We start from the raw sequence: 22,157 nt of genomic DNA on the forward strand, positions 1-22,157 counted from the left end.
CCTGTGAAAACGTCTCAGGGATACGTGTAAAAATAGTGCCTTTTATCCTAGGAGTCTAATGGCCCTGGTTCATGGCTCCCTCTGTCACCTAGGTTACACCACATTTGCCCAGCTGCCTACTGGATCCTCCTCTGATTTCTCTCACTAAATTTCAACTCCTCAACTGAAGAGCCTAGTTCTTGGAATCTACAACATTTCATATTGGGGAGGGGGGAAGCCCAGGCCTATAATCCCTTTCACCTAAACTTTGGAGGACCTTTAAGGAAGAGGTGTATATATGCTCAGTCTCACTGGAAATTTTCTCTTTAACCACATATTCTAGGTAATAAATGAAAGAGTAATGATAGAATCTCACCAACCCCTGACAAGTAATGGTAGAATTAAAGAGCAACAATCTAATTAGAATTCCAACTCCTAATGAAATAGTGGATGTAGACTATGATCATAACAGAAAGACAACCTGAGCCCTGATGGAAGGGCTCAACCTGACTTAGGAAGAAAGGCTGAATCTCATCAAGCCTCTAGATTTAACTACATGTGTCATGGTCCCAATAAGTGTCAGAAACCATACATTTATTTGAAAATGGGAAGTTTCATCTAAAGAATTATTTGTGGGTCAGTGGAGTGGGTGGATTGGCTAATAAGAGGCAAAGAAATACGAATATATGAATAGCAGAGACATGGAGAGCAGTGACCACTGCCAAGACTGAAGAGAAGTGTCCAAGGAAGATCCACCTACTGTCAGGCTGAAATCAGACCCAGCTGGATGGGGTGCAGCTGCAGCTCGCTGGTTGGGCAAGTTGGCTGAGGGACTGTGCTGGCAAGAAATTCGTTCTTGGGAGTGCTAGGGAAGGTGTCTGCAGAATGGAGTAATGACTCGGAATTTACTGAGACCACTTACTACCTGGGGGAGTGACAGAAGTTGTTCAAATGGAGGTGCTTTCCTGGTGGCACTCAGCTTCAAAGATGCCTGTTCGTGGGGTGTCAGTGGAAAACCATGCACAGGTACCCCACTCATTGCCACTCTGCTGTGAAGCTGTCTGAGAGGTGTGTGCTGGGGTACTGGAAGTACTGGGGGGTTCCACGGAGGACTTATAAAGGGAGGTGGCAGCTGCTGGTACTGTGCTACAAAGCCACTTGGAGGTGGGGTGTGCTGGGGAAGCTGGTAATGGTGAGGGGCACTGCTGCTAGCACTCACCTTTGAAGCTCTGGAGAGGGATATACCAGGGAAGCCATCATGGGAAGGTGCTACTTGGTGCTGGCTTTTCAGCATAGCTAAAAAGAACTCATACTGTGCTGAAGCCCAATGAGAAAATTATACCAGGCCAGAAGGAGAAACCCCTTTTTTTTTCTACAGTGTCCTTCCATTGTCTTCTACTGACAAAGCCTGATATGAGGACTGCTCACCAGGGAGAAATATTTACCGAGTTCAGCTTCACCATCACAGAGCTGGCAGGGAAGAATTGATTTGTAGCCGGGAGGCAAAAAATTATTAACTGACACAAACTACCAGTTTACCAGACAATCAGGGGATACAGGAAGATTCCAAATGATACATTAGATACAATCAGCAAGATCCAGAATGCGAGATAAACAATGTATTTAGTTCCTTTAACAAAGAAATTGCAAAGAATACAATAAAAAGAAATGGAAGGGAAACCTAGATTGAGAGATTTGAGACATGTGGATTTTTCATTTGATTATCATTTGAATGAATCAAGTATAAAATGAATTTTTTTGTGTGACAACAGGAAATTTGAAGACATTTGATATTAAGGAATCATTTTTCATTTTTGGGGGGATATGATAATGATGGTGTGGTTATGTGTGTATATATATATATATATTTAAATACATCTTTTGGAGATACATGCAGAAATATTTAATTTAATGATGAAATGATACAATGTTTGGGATTTACTTCAGTAGTGTTTTTGTTGCTCTGTGTTGAAAAAGCTATGAGAGAATACAAATCTCATTTTTTCTTATAGGTGTTAGTACCATACAACAGCCCCCTACCTCACCTGTGTACAGAAGTTACCATCATGAACAATGACCTGTCTTTAGAATAATGTAATTTTGAATCTCGTTCCTAGGTTTTGTTTATTTATGGTGATGATAACTGGCATTTACTGAGGCATATTCCATGGCTATGCTAGTATGCACATGTTTTGTCTTGGTAGTTTATGATGTGAACAGAAGTGTCTTGAGCTTTATGGGTTAGCTGATATTGTCTTATGGAAGGAAAGAAAATCAGCTATCATTTTCAGCAGTCTTGTTGACATAGACACGTGTTTTCTACCTGAAAGCCTGATGTATTCTTCTGACATGTTTATTGTTTCTATAAACCATGATATTCTTAAACATTTCAGAAATGTGACTTCTATAATATTTATCCTCTGCTGATATATTATTTATAGCATAAACTAGAGCTGTAGATTCTGAGAAAAATTCATATTAAAACAACTACAAATTTCCAACAGACAATATTTTAGACATCAGTGCTTTTATTCCTGAACATTTTAAAAATAAAAGTCATTTATAGTTAATTTTTTAGCTTTCTTCAGTTCTGTATGATTTCACTCTTGTTAATTTCATAGTTCGAAGTAAAATATTAGAAATTTTTAAAGTTTAAATGGCATGATACAGGCAATAAAATTAGGCACTTAGAAGTACTGATGATACTTGCAGGAAGAGGGAGGGGCTGAATGCGGGGTTAGAGTACATTCTTTATTAAGTTTATTAACATTTTTCTTAACTTTTGTAGGGGTTTCATAAATGGTTATATGTAGCTCATTCTTGCATCTAAATGTATCATAAATTACTTTTGTATGTGTATGTGTGATCCTTTCAATATGAAGAACTGTGAACAGCCTCAGATTTTACTCTCTTTACAAGTTAACAAGTTAATTGACCACAGTTTCATGGATACTGATAGATGACATAAGACTCCTGAGTCAGAGATGAAGGACAGTTTATTACTCACAGCAATAGTTGTAGCCAGAGAAATAGCAACTTTTTTTTTTTTTTTTGTGGCTGGCTGGTATGGGGATCCCAGCCTTGACCTTGATCTTGGTGTTATAACACTGTGCTCTAACCAACTGAGCTAACTGGCCAGCCCAGGATCAGCATTTTTGAGCCAGTTTCCTGGACCTCATTTGCCCTGGTATGATGTGAAGAGGGTCAGTTGACACAAGGTGCATGAGAGAAATCCAGAGCTGATGAATCTTGAATGTTTTTTAATGGGAAATAAATGTCCTGGCAGGAGACCTTATCTTTAGTAGGCATGCCTGCCTTTTTTTCTAGACATGACACTATCTTTATCTTCCAAACTATCTTTGGAAAGATAGCCTAGAAGAAAAATAGTTGGTACCTCACTTAAAAGACATGCAGACACATGGAAGATTACCTCCCAACAACATCTATACTTGTTTCTATACTGTCTTGGCTTCTAATGAATTTGCACATGAACACCCCACTCTGTCAGCTACTCTTATGAGATTGACAGAGACTCAGACCAAATTTTTTCAATTTGCCTTATACAAAATTTAATCAAGGGCACTGTCAGTAATACTCTAAGCAGCAGGATGAGGCTGACTTGAAATAGGACATTGGTAATAGCTCAAGTCAGTAAAAACGTAATAAGGTGCATCAAGGCAAATATTGGTCAGGGCTGTGAGAGTGGCTTTGAGCTTTGCCCAGTGAGCAGAGACAACATGTCCATTTTCACTTCTGCATAGATGGTGCTGAGATTGAACAGCTGCAGCAGCCCAGTGGTTTCAGCTTGGCTGAATTAGCAGTGAATCAGGTCCAAGCAAGTTAGAGGTACTTCTATAAACCGAGGGCTGCGTGACCCAGAGGCTTTGCTTTAGGTGCTAGAGTCGAGTATACAGTTTCCCCCAGAAGACTAGCTTCAGTTTTTCATGTGGAGCTGAGATGCCACTGGAACAGGCTAGCTGGTCCTTGAGTGTGTCATTTCTACTTGACAAAATAGGCTTATTGGGTCCTTCCCACCTTGATAGTTGAGTCTGAGTTGATCCACTTCTCACTGGTAATATCAGGTCAGAGAGTCAAAAGGCGTCCATTGGTCAGACAGCTAGTTTTAACAAGAGTCGAGCAGCAGGCTCATAGCTGTTTTTGAGAAGGGATGTACCTGGCAGCCACATCAGGGAGGTGATGAGTCCAAAACCCCAAGGGATGCTGCTAGTTGAAGATTACTTCTTTTCGCTTAGTGCTCCAATTGATAAAATTATCAGTCATAGAGACTTGTGGCTAAGAGGTCATTAGTGAGGCTGTGGAGTCCAGCAGGTTGAGACTGTGCCACATCTTGTTGGACAATTTCCAATGGGGCTCCTTGCTTCGATACTGGTTTGAGGATGAATCTGTCCTCATAGTCCCAAGAAATTTTACTTGGGAGGGCCCTTGTGATATTGTGAGGGTTTATCAGCCCCCTTTGCAGGCAGAGGTATAATACACTAGAGTTAGGATTGTTGACAGTAAGGCTTCTATAACCGACAGGGTCTCATCTGTAGTGAGAACTTTTGATGTTAGAGGACACAAAATCCTGACCCTAACCCCTGGTGCCAAACAGCCCCAAGGAGTTTGGATTCCCCTCGGGGAGTCCATGGAGGCCTTGCACATGAATGCTGATTGCTTTTGGTTCTTAGGGGCCTGTGGGATGGAAAAGAAAGCATTGGTCATGCCTAAGAACTCATACCAAGTGCTGTCAGTCTGTGCTTTGGGTTGTTATAGTCACAACAGCTGAAATAGCTGGGACTCTAGGAGCAGCAACTGAGTTCACTTGACAGTGATTCTCTGTAAGCCTCCAACCCATTAGCCTTTTTCATTGACAATGTGTGGCTTTTGCTGTATTGAGATACTGCTTCTTTTACTACCCCTGCTGCCTTTAAGCACTTAATCAAGGCTGTGATTTTTCTTCTCCTGGGATTCTATTTTATTTCTGTTGGGCCACAGACAGGGAGAAGGGTTGAGAAACAATTTACGTGTTCAACTAGAACTTCACATGCCATTTTTCCTCTTCTGGGTGATCCCCTCTGGCACTTAGGGACAGGGAAAGACAAGCATTTCACAATTCATACTGTACATTCAGTTGTAGAAGGAGCCATAACAGTGTATAGAAGAATCCCCGGCAAGGTCAACTGTTTTGCCCCAGAGGGAGTTGTAATCTATCTCCCAAGTCTTTTCACTACACCGCATAAGAATGTTTTAGTCAACAGTGGACCACATATATGACAGTGGTCCCATAAGATTATAAAGGAGCTGAAAATTTTCTGTTGCCTAGTACCATGGTAGCCATTGTAACGTCATAGTGCAGTGCATTACTCATGTGGGAGCAATAGTCTATCTACACTGTATTGTCTAGGTGTATAGCAGGCTATGACATCTAGATTTACATCAGTGCACTCTATGATGTTGGCACAATGATGAAATCACTAAACAGTGCATTTATTAGAATGTATCCCTATCATCAAGCGAAGCTAGACTGTACAAACATCCTTGAAAAGATAGCCCCAAACAAAGGAAGTCATTTCTTCCTCACAAGATGGACAGAAATGCAAGAGACTCATAGATAATAGTCTCTCAATAAGTACGTTGATCCACTGTCGCCTTCCACTGTGCTCATTGTGATTTGTAATTTTTCTCTTTTTTCTGTTTTATGGTCAACATGATCACATTTATTTTATGTCTTATCAAATTTGCTGAAATTTTGTTTCACTGATGTTATTCACCTTTAAATTTTTATGTGTCAGTATTGATACCTGAAAGAGATCCTGGGAAAGGAACAAGCCAATTTTGTGCGCTCTGTATAATTAATACATCATAAAATTTTCTTCTCTTTTGGCTTTTAGGAACCTCCTGTTTTCTGGTTTTCCTCTTTACTCATCCTGCCTTCTTGGTCTTCCCTAACTCATTTTAACTTCTCTTATCCTAGTTCTAATTATTGAGTAGATGCTTAATATTGATATTTATCCGTTTGCCAAATATGATTGAACATTTATGATAGGGCTGTCATCTAGGCACTGAGGCTACAACAATGAACACAATAGGTAAAAATACCTGCCTCGTGGATTTACGTACTCTGTGCTAGACTTTGTGCTAAGTTTTGCATATTATTTAATCCTCACAACAGCTTAAGGAGAGACATTATCCCCCCTGCCCCACTCTGATATCCATGGTGGCGTAGCTCTCTCCATCCTTCTTTGGCTCTGACACCCCATTGTGGGTTACTGTGACCCCCAACCTGCTCCTCAACACACATGCGTGCACGTGCGCACCTGCCTTGCTTCAGCACATTGGAATTGTTCAAGAACAGAAGAAGAGAACATTAAGTATATATATTTTAAAGAACAAGTTACTTAACTTCTTAAGTTTGTGCACACATTTGTGTATATTAATTTTTTTTTTTTTTCTGGGAGATCATCCATAGCATTCTTTAGAAATCAGTGACTCAAAAACCGTCACTGGAGAACACAACCAAGGAGAAGCTGTGAGTAGGAGTTACAGGTAGGTGGTTTCTCTTAGTGCAAAAGATATTTTTCCCACTACTAATTAAGGAACTAATTCATTTAGTGAAATCTTTATATTTATTTAAGTCAAAGTGTGATCATCTTCTAGGAGTTTTACAAAAAGAATTTTGCATTGTGCTAGTGGTTCTGGGGCATGCCAAGATTATTGCTAAAGGTGACAAATCCACTTAAACATCACATATTTCCTGTAAGCAGAATGATTATGAATACATGCATTTGAGATAAAGAAATATAAATTCATTTACATGTTATTAATGCATTGACAGTTTTTTGTTATATGAATATTCTCAATGAAAAGATACTGAAGATATATGTTTATAGTGTTAAAAAAAAAAAAAAAGGTAGTTCTAAGAAACTAGTAAAATTGTTCACCCCAGGGAGAAAACTAATTAGTAGGGAGCTAGGGATAGGAGAAACACTTGTGTTTTTCATTCCATATTTTATCATATTTTTAAACATGGATTCTGAGTGCATTAATTACCTATTCAGTAAATAAAATGAGAAAAAATCCTTACAGTTTTGTTCAAGTGGAAACAATTTTACATCCAAGAACCTTTGCTGCTCTTAAGAGCTATAATTCCTTATTCATGTTGGAAGGAAAGGAAAACACACAATTTTTATATAGAGTGAATTTGTCATAAAGTTGAGTGTAGAAGTTCTAAGAAATTTTCTGTATTTCAAAGCTTAAATTGTTTTTGGAAAGCCTTTAGTGTTTACATTTTGGAATATGTTTAAATATCATGATATTAAAAATTTTTTATTCCAGATGTTTTTTGCTATTTGGCCACACAAAAGGCATAGAAAACAGAAAATGTTAATTTAACAAACAAAAGTATTTTTTATACCAGCCAGTGGAATAAACTGGTCCCTTACCCTCCGGTTTATAAATTTCATGGATTCACGTTCTGAGTATATCTTAAAAGAATAAAACTAAACCCTCTTGATTCCAAGAACTTTACCAAAAATAATGAGTACTGTAAGTGTTCAGTATTAAATGCCAATTGCTTAATGAACTTTGGACGGAGTGAATAGAATATAAAAGTAAATCAAGTCTCACAATTGGCTGACTGTGAACAAATTGTCTTTCTCAGTGACTTATTTTGTTATTTATAGCTTGTGTTGAATTTGTTAGCTTTTAATTTTATGTTTGTCCTTCCCTCTCTCTCCATTCCTTCCTGCTTCCTTGCCTTTATTACTTTTTTCCTTCCTCTCTTCCTTCCTCTGTTATGGTTGTAATATCCTCAAATCTCTAAGGATATTTATTAAAGTTCTCCTTGGGTCTCTGCATATCATCTTGAGGTGGTTCTGTAATCTTTTTATGTAATATTTTTACTTATCCTTATGTATTTTTGGATCCTGGTTAGCTTTTTATATTTATGAAGCCATGAAAGTCTTCCTTGATTGGTTTAGGCTGGATTTCGTTTATAGTTGTATGACCTTATATATCCATACACATTCTTTCCTGATGGAAATCTTTTCAAATACAGCCCTCATGATTAGAAATTAGTACATTTTGCAGGACACATGAATTTTTATTGCTAACAGTGGGGTATTTGAGAAGGTCCCTATTAAAAAGAGCCCTGGATGTGATTCAAATACATGGCATTTCCCACTTTTCTCTAATTCTTTTAAATAACCTCATTTAAAACTTGAATAAATCAATTTTGTAATTAATTTTATTCAGATATGATTTCTAATTTATTCAAGACAGTTGGTGGTAGTTATACATTGAGAAATGCATAGGAGTTATTTAACCCATAAGATTAATACTAGTTTTGACGAAAAATTTCAGTATAGACTTGGCTAAATGAATTAATTTTGCCCTGAAGTCATGCCAATCCTAGGTTTATTCTTATACCTTTATTTTTTTCTCTTACATTACCTTATGTTAATGATCTGTCTCCCACTATACTCTGAGCTGTTTGAGGGCAAGTATGTTGTTTATTTTCGGTGTCCTTATGCCAAGCTAATAAAAACGTGAAGCACGATAAATCATGTTGAATAAACAGGTGGATGAAAAAATTGAGGCCCAGAGACTGACTTTTGAAACCCTGCATATATATTATATATGGAATGTTTATTATTTGTTGAGTGTTGCAGATAGAGCCATCTTCCAGCCGTTACAGAGCCTAAGCTCAGCTAATAATGGCAGAATTGGAACTCAAGTCCAACTTTATATCTGTGACTACTTCTCTTTGTTCTACACAGGAGAATTAGTGAGAAAGTGCAGGAGAGTTGTAGTAGGTGAATCTATTATATTATTTTAGGGTTAGATTCAGTTCATTTGTCCTTGTGAGATTTTCCCATTTGATAGTGAAAGATTAAGGACTAGGTCTGTGATTTCATTTATGTTGCTTTATGGTACCTAAAACAGGAGTTTATCAAATCCTGTGTTTGCCTACTTTCTCTCCCTGCTCTGGCCCATAGCACTAAGAAATAATATAATCTGGAGATGGGCCTGTGCATAATTTTTCTACCTGTTCCATAATTGATATGTTTATTTTGGCTAATCAAAACAGACATTTGCCATTAACCCTAATCACCCCATGTCTTAACTCTTTTTCCTGTGTATTTTTCAAAATTTATTCAGACCTATTTGAGCTTCTGTTATATATAATTTTATTAAAATATTTTATAGGTATATTTCCCATTGTTTTCAGTCATGATGACTGCTGAAATTTTTGATCACAGACTTTTATATTTTATCATGCTTACTTCTCATTCTGCTACTCTCATTGCTTCTCCCTCTGTGTAAAGTTGTATAGGAAAAGGAAGAATTCCTCTCATGTATAACCATGGTGCTACCAGGATTTTTTGTTTTCTCTTTCTTATTTTTATTTGATAGGTAGTACACCATTTGATTTGGAGACCATTCTTACTTTGTCATTTGTTTTACAGCTTAAAATTCTTGTAGCTCCACTTTATTTTTGTTTAAAGCAATATGTATATATGTGTGTATATATATATATACACAATGTGTGTGTGTGTGTGTATATACAATATGTGTGTGTGTGTGTGTGTGTATATATATATATATATTTATATTCACACACACACACATTTGAAGAAAACCAAGTTTGACGTCAAGCTTTATATTAGCTGATATGTTTTGGTCATTGTTGATTTTAGATTGATGCAGTGTGCATTAAGATTAATTTACCATGTATGTGTTATGTGGTGTAGAATAGTATATAAATCAACTATAATATGAAAATACATAATTACACAGTATGGTTAACTCTGGGTGTCTGCTCCATAGTCTATGGCAAGTAAAAATATATCGGTTTTCTTTGAAACCTTTCAGGATTGGTAGCGTCTCTCCATGCACTATGTGACATCTTTGTGTGAAGTAATCTTTATCTCCCATGCGTTCTTTCCATGTTGTTCATTTTTTTAAAAACAATTTGAATATTCCAGTCTCTCATGAAATATCAACACACCCATGGGTTTAAATACGACCCATTTTTCCAGTTTATCTGGTCTTTTATTTTCAGAAAAATGATTTAATACATCTTTCTGTTGACAAATTTACCTTAGGTGTTATTATTGATTACTTTTTTGTAAAAAAGGAAGTCATCTACACACACAAGATTTCAAAGCAAGCCAGTAATTGTTCTATTTGTTTTCAGTTGGTATTTTTTGTGCTTTTACTTTGTGTTCCATGTTGTGTGAGGCTCTTAGAAAGAAGCACAAGTTACTTCTGATCTTGAGATGTGCTTGCACTGGGTCTCTCTCCCCCCCTCCCCTTCCCCCACTCTCTCTTTCTCTTTTCCCATAGATTTTTAGAGGCATATTTTTCTGTCATATTTTAATCTTCCTAAAATTGTGATGACATTGTGCAATCACTGTCAGCCAGGTGGCAGTCATGACCTAGTTGTACAGAAAATCATTCTTTGAAACATTCTGATAAGCTCTGGCTTATATTTAATGAAATGCAATATTACTTTTTAAAAATCAAAATGATATACTTATATATAGCCTGGGAAAAACTTTAAAAGATTGATAGAAGGAAAATAATAGTGTAAAAATAGAAACAAATTAGTAATCAGGAAAAGGTAAGATACTCAGATAACAGGACTTTTAAATGCTAAAATCTCCACCAAAATTGCCTTGTATTTCTGAGGTTTATAGGGGAGGGAAAAATAATTTTCTACCTACCCTTGTAAGTTTTTAGCTGGGACCTCTATAACAAAAGACAGATTAACAGGAGAAACATAAGCAGTTTAGTAACATCTATATAGCTTAAACACGTGGGAGAAAACTCAAGGAAAGAATAACTCTCAAAGAGATGGCTTAGAACTCCAGCTTATATAGCATCTTCAACAAAGTACAATACATTTTTAGGAAGGCAGCAAGATCCTGGAAAAGGACTCAAGTCTCTAGGGGTCCAAATTGAGTGAAGGCAAATAAGAGGGGAAGCTAATGGAAAAAAAATTAGTAAACTTTGTTGTGTAGATTTCTTTGGTGCCCTTTGCAGGCTGATAAGGGTATTAAGTCATGTAAAGTTAACAAAAAGTTAATTTTTTGTCCTTCCTGATAGAGAGAGGAGGAGGGACACCTTTATAAATGTATGTACTGCTTTTAGACAAATGGGGAGGGCAGTGAGCTTTTTTTGTATCTGCATCTTCTCAATTGCCTTTAGCTCAAAACAAGTATATCAAGCTCAAATAAATATACCAAGGTGGCATATTTTGGGGTGAAATCCTACTACCCTTTGGGTTCCCTTAATTTTCTAGTCTATTTTCTGTTTCTTCAAAGGCTCATAGGCAATGTGTTATACTGCTGGAAACCCAGTGTTTGCTGACAGATTACTGAGAATCTTTCACTTAGTCTTTCCTCACTTTTTTTCTAAACACCACAGACCTCTTGACATTTGCATGAAGTGTAGTCATAACTAGGAAATCAACCTAGGCGTGGAAGGTGGCACCTAGAAGTTAAGCACACAGAGTTTGGCATGAAAATGTCTGGCTTTGTTCTGCCACTTGGTAATGTGACCTCAGGTAAGTTACTTTGCTAATTCAACTTTACTTTTTCCTTTGGCAAAATGAAAAAAAGTAATAGGATTTTCCCCATAATTTGTAGGGCTTAAATGAAAGTGTGCATATACAACACTTAGATTTCTGTTTTATTTTATTTTTTTTTCCTTTTTATTCTGGTACTTATTAAGTACTTATTGAACGTCTCCTCTGTGCCAGGCACTAGGGATACATCAGTGAGTAAGAAGGCAAAAACTGGCCTCCCCTCTGAGCATCTTTTGTAGTGGGGGAATCTCAGAACTTGATACATAATAATTTTGTATGGGAAGCTATTGTATAACACAGTTTATGTAACAGTAGAAGTTACTGTATAATAAAATGGTAGCACCTTATTCTATTGGGGCCGACAATACCTAGGGAAACGAGAGTTCTAATTACCTCCTCACACTGCCCTGCCTAATGGCTCTGTGCTGAAAGGAAGGGGCTGCCAAGTGATTCAGATGACAGCTTGCTGTGCTGGCACTTGTTATTCTGATGCTAATGAGTGAATTCTTTGGCTTTTATATTGGGAGCAGATTTAACCTGTCTTCTTTACATTTCATTCATAATCTTATTCACAAGTTCTTTTTAGCTTACTTGAAAAATCTGTAATTTTAGAAGCCCTAACCGCTGAATCTTAAGGCTGAAGAACATGAGTTGATTAGCAAAAATAATGTTAAGAATGATTTCATCTGAATTCTAGTGTGTCAAGCCTGAAGAAGACATTCTCAATGGTCCAGCTATCTGGAACATCTTGACATTGTTCTAAGCGATAAGGCTAATAATATATCAAAATGGAGATAAAAAAAATCAATTATTTGAGTCTTCAGAATGTTAAACTGAAATCAATGGGGAGAGGAAGTTGGTAATCATTACTTAAAATGGCCTATAATATGTTTTTCTGTGTGGCCACCACCTTTCTCACTAGGTTTTTCCACTGCCATCCCCTCTTTTTCCCCATTAACAGTTTTGGTCACTTCTCTGTGTATGTTTGACTCTTTGCGTATGCGTTTTCTCTGCCAGGAATGCCCTACCTCCTCTGCCTGGGGCACTCTAACCCACCCTTCGAGACTGCTAGAATCTGTCTTCTGGGACACCTACCGCCATTCCCTTGGGGAAGTGTATAGTTTCCCTTCTGTGTGATCTCACTGCACTTGGCACATTGGGTATGTTTTGTTCAATTTGTTGTTTTTCACATTATCTGTTTTGGGACCTGTGTTCTTCATTGGATCCAAAACATTAATGACCATTTTAATATCATAAGCCCTTCATGACATCATAAGGAAGTCATAGCTTTTAAATATAAACATTAGTTTCTGTTAGAAGGACAGCAACATGATGATCATTCTCTGTTAATACCTAGTATCTTTTATCCTGGCATCTTATTTCCATAAACTTTAATCGATTAATTTACAACTTACAACTTATTTATTACAACTTACAGATTTTCATGATATTGGTATAAAATAATAGCAAATGTAGCTGAAATATTGATTTTAATTGCATCCCTGATGCCATTAATTGTAAGACATACCTTTATTTTATGTACCACTGAAAGTGAGCTGAGATGCCCGGTACCTTTCAAGCTTTATTAAAGAAAGAAATCTGCCAGGCTGTGCTCAAAATTAAGGACACCCCAGGGCTGCCCTGAAAATGGTGGACAGTCCCAACAATGGGTTTGCGAGAGTTTATATTAGCTTTTGGGTGCCGAAATGTATGGAGGTGAGGGACCATGAGGTTGATGTAACTGGGTGGAGAACTGTGCTGATGCGGAAGCTGGAAAGTTGTTTCTAAGTCAGGTGGCTTCTTGTAAAGGGAAGAGGGCCGGAGTGTAAGATGAGGCCGGCGGCTGTTTCGTGCTAGTGCTTATTGTGTGCACAATGGTGCCGGCAACATCCAAAATCCATGAACCACCAAGAAAGAATGAATGGCTTTTTAAAACTCATGTTAGAATAGTTCATTTCATAACTTATTTATGCTAGATCCTAGGCTAAATTTTGAAGATAATAGGGATGAATAAATTATGTTTTCTACATGCCTAAAATTTATAAACTGTTGCACAAAAAGTATGTATCTATTATTAGCAGAAGGAATTAAATACTGTGGTTTGCAGGTAAGAATGATTAATGGAAAAAAGAAAGGACTATAGGGAAGAGGGAGGTAAAATATTTCTGTAGGTTTTCAAAGGTTAGTAGGTATTTGCCAGGGGCAGAAGACTATGTTTGTTCAATATTTGTTTACTTTTTGCCAAGCACCATAAAGCTTTCTGTATGTGTTATCTCACCAAATGTCCCATTATGGTAGTTTACACTCTGTAGTCTCAGAGATGTTAAATAACTTCCTCAAATATCTCAAAGTCACACCGTTAATAAGTGACAAATCTGGGATTTGAACTAGGTCAGTCTGATTCCAAAGCTCATATTTTTAATCACTGTACTATTTTGAAGAGTATTCAAGACAGAGGGAAACCATGAAAACAACGAAAGTGCCTGATGTGTTCACAGAATGCTGGACAGCGCCCTAGACTGGAGCCCAGATGGTGGCTGGAAACCTAGTCTCTGATACAGCCTGTGTCAGACCAGTATAGGCTGTGCTGTCATTGATTTATGCTTTGCTCAGTGTTACTGAGCATCTACTGTGTGCCAGGTAGTTTGCTTGGTACTGGGGATTCAGAAATGAGCACATGTCCTTGCCCTCAAAAACTGAGTCTTGTAGTGATAATGATATTTTTAGTGATTTTTTTTGTTTTGCTCATTTGCCTAGAAAATACTTCTTCACTCAGTCTTTAGATAAAGTTCTATGTTTTTGAATTATCTTATAATCTTATAACTGTATTTAAGTATATATGCTGTGTTCTAAATGTGTCCCTCAAAATTCATGTATTGGAAACTTGATACCCAGAGTGTTGGCAGATGTGGCCTTTTGGGAAGTGTTAGGTTGTGAGGGCTTTGCCCTCAGGAATGGATTAGTGCTGGTATAAAAGGGGCTTGCATGAGTGGGTTAGCCCTCTTCTTCCATGTGAGGATGCAGCAGGAAGGCCCTCACTAGACGCCAGGTGCCGGTGCCTTGATCTTGGACTTCTCAGCCTCCAGAAAATAAATTTCTGTTCCTTATGAGTTACCCAGTTTGGGATATTCTGTTATAGCAGCACAAATGGACTAAGACTATATATATGAACTACATATGTATGACACATGTAGTATAGACACACACACTATAAATATAGCTTGATAGATGTAGCTTCTTAACTTTATTATGGAAGTAATTTTAGTATGTGATATAAGGCAGGGAACTGATATCACCTTTATCTTCAATTTTCTTCCAAGAAGGAGGATCCTTCATTTTCCTCATTGATATACTACTGCTTTGACATACAGTCATGTGTTCCTTAATTACAGGGATTCATTCTGAGAAATGCATCATTAGGCAATTTCATCCTTGTGCAATCATCACAGAGTGCACTTACACAAACCTAGATGTTACAGCCTACTGGACATCTGTACTATATAATACAGTCTATTGTTCGTAGGCCACATGCTTACACAGCATGTTATTGTACTGAATACTGTTGTCAACTATAACACTGGTATTTGTGTATCTAAACATGGAAAAAGTAATGTGTTGCCCTTTACGATGGCTACCAAGTCACCAGGTGATAAGAATTTTTCAGCTCCATTATAATCTTACTGCACCACTGTCTTTTATGTGGTGCATCATTGACTGAAATGTTATGCGGGACCTGACTGTACTAGGTTCTCATCATTTTAGTGTTGCAGTTATTGACTTTAAAAAGGGCATCATTTACATGGTTAAAATTCTTTATAAAATTTATAAATACATGTTAAATGATTCTGTGACAAAATGAGTGAAAATGCAACATTGGTTTATTTTAATTAATACGTGATGGGTACTGCTTCCTCTCCCTCCCCTGAGAGACCAGAAATATCATTTTGAAGTCTACCCCAGCCTGTTTTCAGTGTTCTGATCTGTTTTAAATTGCTGTTTTCACTCACAAATTCATCATCTTCACCTGCTTTTAAAAAAGCATTTTTTAAAAAAATATTATTTTTTATTTTTTCATTCAATTATTTTAACATTTATATGTACACATTTGCTTTTTTTTAAAAAATATTATTGCTCATTTACCGGCAACAGCTTTGAAGTGTGGAGCAGGAAAAGAACTGTTTCTTAAGTCTCGAAAAAGGGAACACGGCGCCAGGACTGCTGTAGATGCAGACAGGATCCCGGAAGCTGGGGCCACGCTGAAGGCGGCCAGCTGCCCTATTCAGGATTCAAGGTTTCAGGCCGGCATTAAAGAAGATTCCTGGGAGCGCCCGAGCCGTGCCGCGACTGAACAGCCCGAGGCGGCAGCGGCCGAGAACAGGGAAGGCAACAAACCAGAGGCAGAGAGTGAGCACCCAACCTGGCACAGCACTGTGAGTGACCCCTGGCCCAGCTCTGTCCGGGACGCTGACGCCCACCCGGCTCCCGCCTGCATCACCAGGCCACTCACCGCCCCGGGGCTGCCTCCATTTTCCCAGGTGCTGGCAGCCTCGCCCGGCTCGGCGTCACTGAGCCTTCCCACTTGCTTGGCCCGGCGTGGGGCTTTCCGGGGCCTGCGGGCCGGCCTCCCCTCCCACACCCCCCGCGGTACTCTGGCGGGGCGCGTCCCTGGCCAGTGTCGGAAGGCCAAGGAATTATGGGCGGGCCGACTGTCACTCCACCACACCCAGGGCTCCGGCACCGGTAAACTTCCTGTTACTGGGAGGCAGATAACATCTCTGCGGCCACCAGTTCGGAAAAAAGCCTAACCAATTTCTGGTTGGGAATAGTGTGGTAGGAGAGTTCCCAGGTCCGCTTGAACCTGCCGGAGAGCAGGCTGCAGGTGGGTGCTAGATTCGGTCTATGCCGGGGGATACAAAGGTGAACAAGACCTGAGAAAGATCTACACAGTGATACAAAGGCACCCAGAGCGACCGGTCGTCTGTGCCTAGCAGAAACCTGGTAGACTTCCTGGGCGAGGTGGTGCCGAGAAGGGTCTTGAAGGCCCAGCTGATAGACGAGTGGTGCAGAAGACACGCCCCAGCCCAGCACAGTGCGCACAGAGTGGGGAGACGTGTGGCCAGGGAGGCGGAGACTCGACAGAAACCACACACCCGGTGGGGTCGCCACTGCACGATCTAACAGCCTGGGCCAGAGCACACGGAACAGGGAGAAGTCCTGCACAGGAAGTGAAAGCTCAACAGAGATCACACACCCTGTGGTACGTGATCCACCAGCCCAGCAGAGTCCAAGCTGACCAGAAAGGTGGCTCCCCGGAGAAGCCCAAGACCTGAGGCAACAACACACACAAGGCACTAGAGGCCAACAGAGGAGTCACGGAGGGAGCCATACGAAATTGGCAACCACAGCAACATCCAAGTTAGTCATTAGTCTCAAACTGGTGGACTGTGAAACCCCTGGCCACAATGAATAAACACCCAAAAAAAGATACCAGAAATACAAAAAATCAAGAAAGTACACCACCAAAAGTTAATAAATCCCAAACTCTAGATCATATAGAAGAAGCCCTTGAAATAAATGACAAGGAATTTCGAGTGATAATTCTAAGGAAACTGAATGAGATACAAGAAAACTCAGCTAGACATCATGATGAAATGAGGAAAAGTATACAGGATCTGAAAGAGGGAATGTACAAGGAAATCAATTGTCCTGAAAAAAAATGTAGCAGAACGTGCTGAACTGAAGAAGTTATTCAACGAAATAAAAAACACAACGGAGAGTTTAACCAGCAGGCTTGTCGAAGTTGAAGAGAGAACCTCTGAACTTGAAGATGGGCTGTTTGAAATAACACAAGCAGACAAAAAGAAAGAAAAAAGAATCAAGGACATGGAAGAAAATCTGAGAGAGATATCAGACAACCTCAAGTGCTCAAATATCCGAGTCATGGGTATTCCAGAAGGGGAGGAAAATGGAGATTCCATTGAAAACATATTCAACAAAATAGTGGCAGAAAACTTCCCAGGTATAGGAAAAATCACAGATCTTCCGATCCAGGAAGCTCAACGATCTCCAAACGTATTCAACCCTGAAAGGCCTTCTCCAAGACATGTCATAGTCAAATGGGCAAAACTCAGAGACAAAGAGAGAATCTTAAAAGCTGCAAGAGAGAAGCGTCAAATCACCTATAAGGGAGCCCCAATCAGGCTAACATCAGACTTTTCATCACAAACCCTAAAAGCTAGAAAGGAATGGGATGATATATTCAAAATACTAAAAGACAAAGATTGCCAGCCAAAAATACTCTACCCTGCAAGGCTATCCTTCCGAAATGAAGGGCAAATAGTATATTTCTCAGACAAACAACAACTGCGAGAGTTCACTACCACATGACCACCCTTACAAGAAATCCTCAAGGGAGTACTGGGTTTGGTTCCTGAAAAATAACTACCACTGCCATAAAAACCCAAGAAAAATCAATACCCACTAGTATAATAAAAATGGCATTCATGAAGAGAAAACAGGCAAACAAAAACACTATCTACAAACTAAGGAACCAACAGACACAGAAACCAAACAGTAAATCAGAAAGCAAGGAACAAAGGACACCTAAGACAACCAAACAACCAATAAAATGCTAGGAATAAATTAACACCTTTCAATAACAACTCTTAATGTAAAAGGATTAAATTCCCCAATCAAAAGACACAGACTGGCTGACTGGATTAAAAAGGAGGACCCAACTATATGCTGCCTACAAGAGACCCACCTCACCCATAAAGATTCACATAGACTAAGAGTGAAAGGATGGGAAAAGATTTACCATGCAAACAGAAAAGAAAAACGAGCTGGAGTAGCTATTCTTATATCTGACAAAATAGACTTTAAACTAAAAACCATAAAAAGAGACAATGAGGGACACTACTTAATGATAAAAGGACTGATCCATCAAGAAGACATAACAATCATAAATATGTACGCACCCAATGTTGGAGCAGCCAGATTTATAAAACAAACTCTATTAGACCTAAAGAAGGAAATAGACACTAATACCATAATAGCAGGGGACATGAACACCCCACTGTCAATATTAGACAGATCATCTAGGCAAAGAATCAGTAGAGAAACACAAGATCTACACAAGACTCTAGACCAACTGAAATTGGCAGATATCTACAGAACATTCCACCCAACAACCTCAGAATATTCATTCTTCTCAGCAGCACATGGATCATTCTCCAGGATAGATCACATATTAGGTCACAAATCAAGTCTCAATAAATTCAAAAAAATTGGAATTATTCCATGTATCTTCTCAGACCACAATGGATTAAAACTAGAAATTAATAACAAACAAAACTCTGGAAACTATACAAACACATGGAAATTAAACAGCATTCTACTTAATGACATATGGGTCCAAGAAGAAATCAAGCAGGAAATCAAAAAGTTTATTGAAACTAATGAAAACAATGATACATCATACCAAAACCTGTGGGATACTGCAAAAGCAGTATTGAGGGGAAAATTTATTGCATTAAATGCTCATTTCAGAAGAATGGAAAGATGGCAAGTGAACAACCTAACACTTCACCTTAAAGAACTAGAAAAACAAGAACAATCCAATCCTAAAGTTAGCAGACGGAAAGAAATCATTAAGATCAGAGCAGAACTGAATGAAATTGAAAACCAAAAAACAATTCAAAAGATCAACGAATCAAAAAGTTGGTTTTTTGAAAAGATAAATAAAATTGACAAACCATTAGCATGGCTAACAAAAAAAAGAAGAGAGAAGACTCAAATAACCAAAATTAGAAATGAAAAAGGCGATATTACAACTGATTCATCTGAAATACAAGGAATCATTCGAGACTACTATAAACAACTATACGCCAACAAATTTGAAAATCTGGAGGAAATGGATAAATTTCTGGACACACACAAGCTCCCAAAACTGAACCATGAAGATATAGAAAATTTGAACAGACCAATAACAATAAAGGAGATTGAAGCTGTATCAGAAGGCTCCCAACAAAGAAAAGCCCAGGACCAGATGGTTCACAGCAGAATTTTACCAAACATTCAAAGAGGAATTGACACCGATTCTTTACAAACTATTCCAAAAGATTGAAACGGACGCAAATCTCCCAAACTCATTCTATGAAGCAAATATCATCCTGATACCAAAACCAGATAAAGATATAACCAAAAAAGAAAACTACAGGCCGATATCCTTGATGAACATAGATGCAAAAATCCTCATAAAATACTAGCAAACAGAATACAGCAACACATATGAAAAATTATTCATCACGATCAAGTGGGATTCATATCAGGGATGCAAGGTTGGTTCAACATTCGCAAATCAATAAATGTGATACACCATATTAATAACCTCAAAAACAAGGACCATACGATCATCTCTGTAGATGCTGAAAAAGCATTTGATAAAGTTCAGCACTCATTCATTACAAAGACCCTCTATAAGTTAGGTATAGAGGGAAAGTATCTCAACATAATTAAAGCCATATATGCCAAACCCACTGCCAATATCATCCTGAATGGGGAAAAGCTGAAAGCTTTTCCTTTAAGAACAGGAACTAGACAAGGATGCCCACTCTCACCACTCCTATTCAACATAGTGTTGGAAGTACTAGCCTGAGCAATCAGAGAAGAGAAGGAAATAAAGGGCATCCAGATTGGAAAAGATGAAGTCAAACTGTCCCTGTTTGCAGATGACATGATCCTATATATCGAACAGCCTAAAACCTCTACAAAAAAACTGCTGGAATTGATAAATGATTTCAGCACAGTAGCAGGATACAAAATCTACACACAAAAATCAGTAGCATTAGTTTTCTCCAATAGTGAACATGCAGAACGAGAAATCAAGAAAGCCTGCCCATTTACAATAGCCACCAAAAAAATAACATACTTAGGAATTGAGTTAACCAAGGAGGTGAAAAATCTCTATAATGAGAACTACAAACCACTGCTGAGAGAAATTAGAGAAGATACAAGAAGATGGAAAGATATCCCATGCTCTTGCATTGGAAGAATCAACATAGTGAAAATGTCCATACTACCCAAAGTGATATACAAATTCAATGCAATCCCCATCAAAATTCCAAAGACATTTTTCTCAGAAATGGAAAAAACTCTCCAGACATTTTTATGGAACAATAAAAGACCACGCATAGCCAAAGCAATGGTGAGCAAAAAAAAGAGCAAAAAAAAATAAAGCTGGAGGCATAACACTACCTGACTTTAAGCTATACTACAAAGCTATAATAACCAAAACAGTATGGTACTGGCATAAAAACAGACACACTGACCAATGGAATAGAATCGAGAATCCTGAAATCAACCCACACACTTACTGCCATCTGATCTTTGACAAAGGCACCAAGCCTATTCACTGGGGAAGGGACTGCCTCTTCAGCAAATGGTGCTGGGATAACTGGATATCCATATGCAGGAGAATGAAACTAGATTCATACCTCTCACCGTATACTAAAATCAACTCAAAATGGACTAAGGATTTAAATATACACCCTGAAACAATAAAACTTCTTAAAGAAAACATAGGAGAAACACTTCAGGAAATAGGACTGGGCACAGACTTCATGAATACGACCCCAAAAGCACGGGCAACCAAAGGAAAAATAAACAAATGGGATTATATCAAACTAAAAAGCTTCTGCACAGCAAAAGAAACAATTAAAAGAGTTAAAAGACAACCAACAGAGTGGGAGAAAATATTTGCAAAATATACATCTGACAAAGGATTAATATCCAGAATATATAAGGAACTCAAACAATTGTACAAGAAGAAAACAAGCAACCCAATTAAAAAATGGGCAAAAGAGCTAAGGAGGCATTTCTCTAAGGAAGATATACAAATGGCCAACAGACATATGAAAAAATGCTCAACATCACTCAGCATCCGGGAAATGCAAATCAAAACCACATTGAGATACCATCTAACCCCAGTTAGGATGGCTAAAATCCAAAAGACTATGAACGATAAATGCTGGCGAGGTTGCGGAGAAAAAGGAACTCTCATACACTGTTGGTGGGACTGCAAAATGGTGCAGCCTCTATGGAAAATGGTATGGAGGTTCCTCAAACAATTGCAGATAGATCTACGATACGACCCAGCTATCCCACTGTTGGGAATATACCCAGAGGAATGGAAATCATCAAGTCGAAGGTATACCTGTTCCCCAATGTTCATCGCAGCACTCTTTACGATAGCCAAGAGTTGGAACCAGCCCAAATGTCCATCATCAGATGAGTGGATACGGAAAATATGGTACATCTACCCAATGGAATACTACTCAGCTATAAAAACGAATGAAATACTGCCATTTGCAACAACATGGATGGACCTTGAGAAAATTATATTAAGTGAAACAAGTCAGGCACAGAAAGAGAAATACCACATGTTCTCACTTATTGGTGGGAGCTAAAAATTAATATATAAATTCACACACACACACACACACACACACACACACACACACAAACACACAAACACACACACAGACGAGGGGGGGGAAAGAAGATATAACAACCACAATTACTTGAAGTT

General features: G+C 38.4%; 1 protein-coding gene across 13 annotated transcripts in view; it reads left to right on the top strand.

Annotated features, from left to right (window-relative positions):
• TPK1 (thiamin pyrophosphokinase 1) overlaps nucleotides 1-22,157 on the top strand; it is a 355,873-nt gene that overhangs the window by 33,232 nt on the left and 300,484 nt on the right. For 3 of the 13 annotated variants that reach the window (XM_063099236.1, XM_063099243.1, XM_063099237.1), the window contains exon 2: nucleotides 12,587-12,729. The exons of the other annotated variants lie outside the window; for them this stretch is intronic. The gene's annotated coding sequence lies outside the window, so the exon portion shown is untranslated. The remainder of the gene's footprint in view (nucleotides 1-12,586; nucleotides 12,730-22,157) is intronic. 13 annotated transcript variants of the gene reach the window in all.

Source organism: Cynocephalus volans, chromosome 6, assembly GCF_027409185.1.
Source record: "Cynocephalus volans isolate mCynVol1 chromosome 6, mCynVol1.pri, whole genome shotgun sequence".
Taxonomy (NCBI): domain Eukaryota; kingdom Metazoa; phylum Chordata; class Mammalia; order Dermoptera; family Cynocephalidae; genus Cynocephalus; species Cynocephalus volans.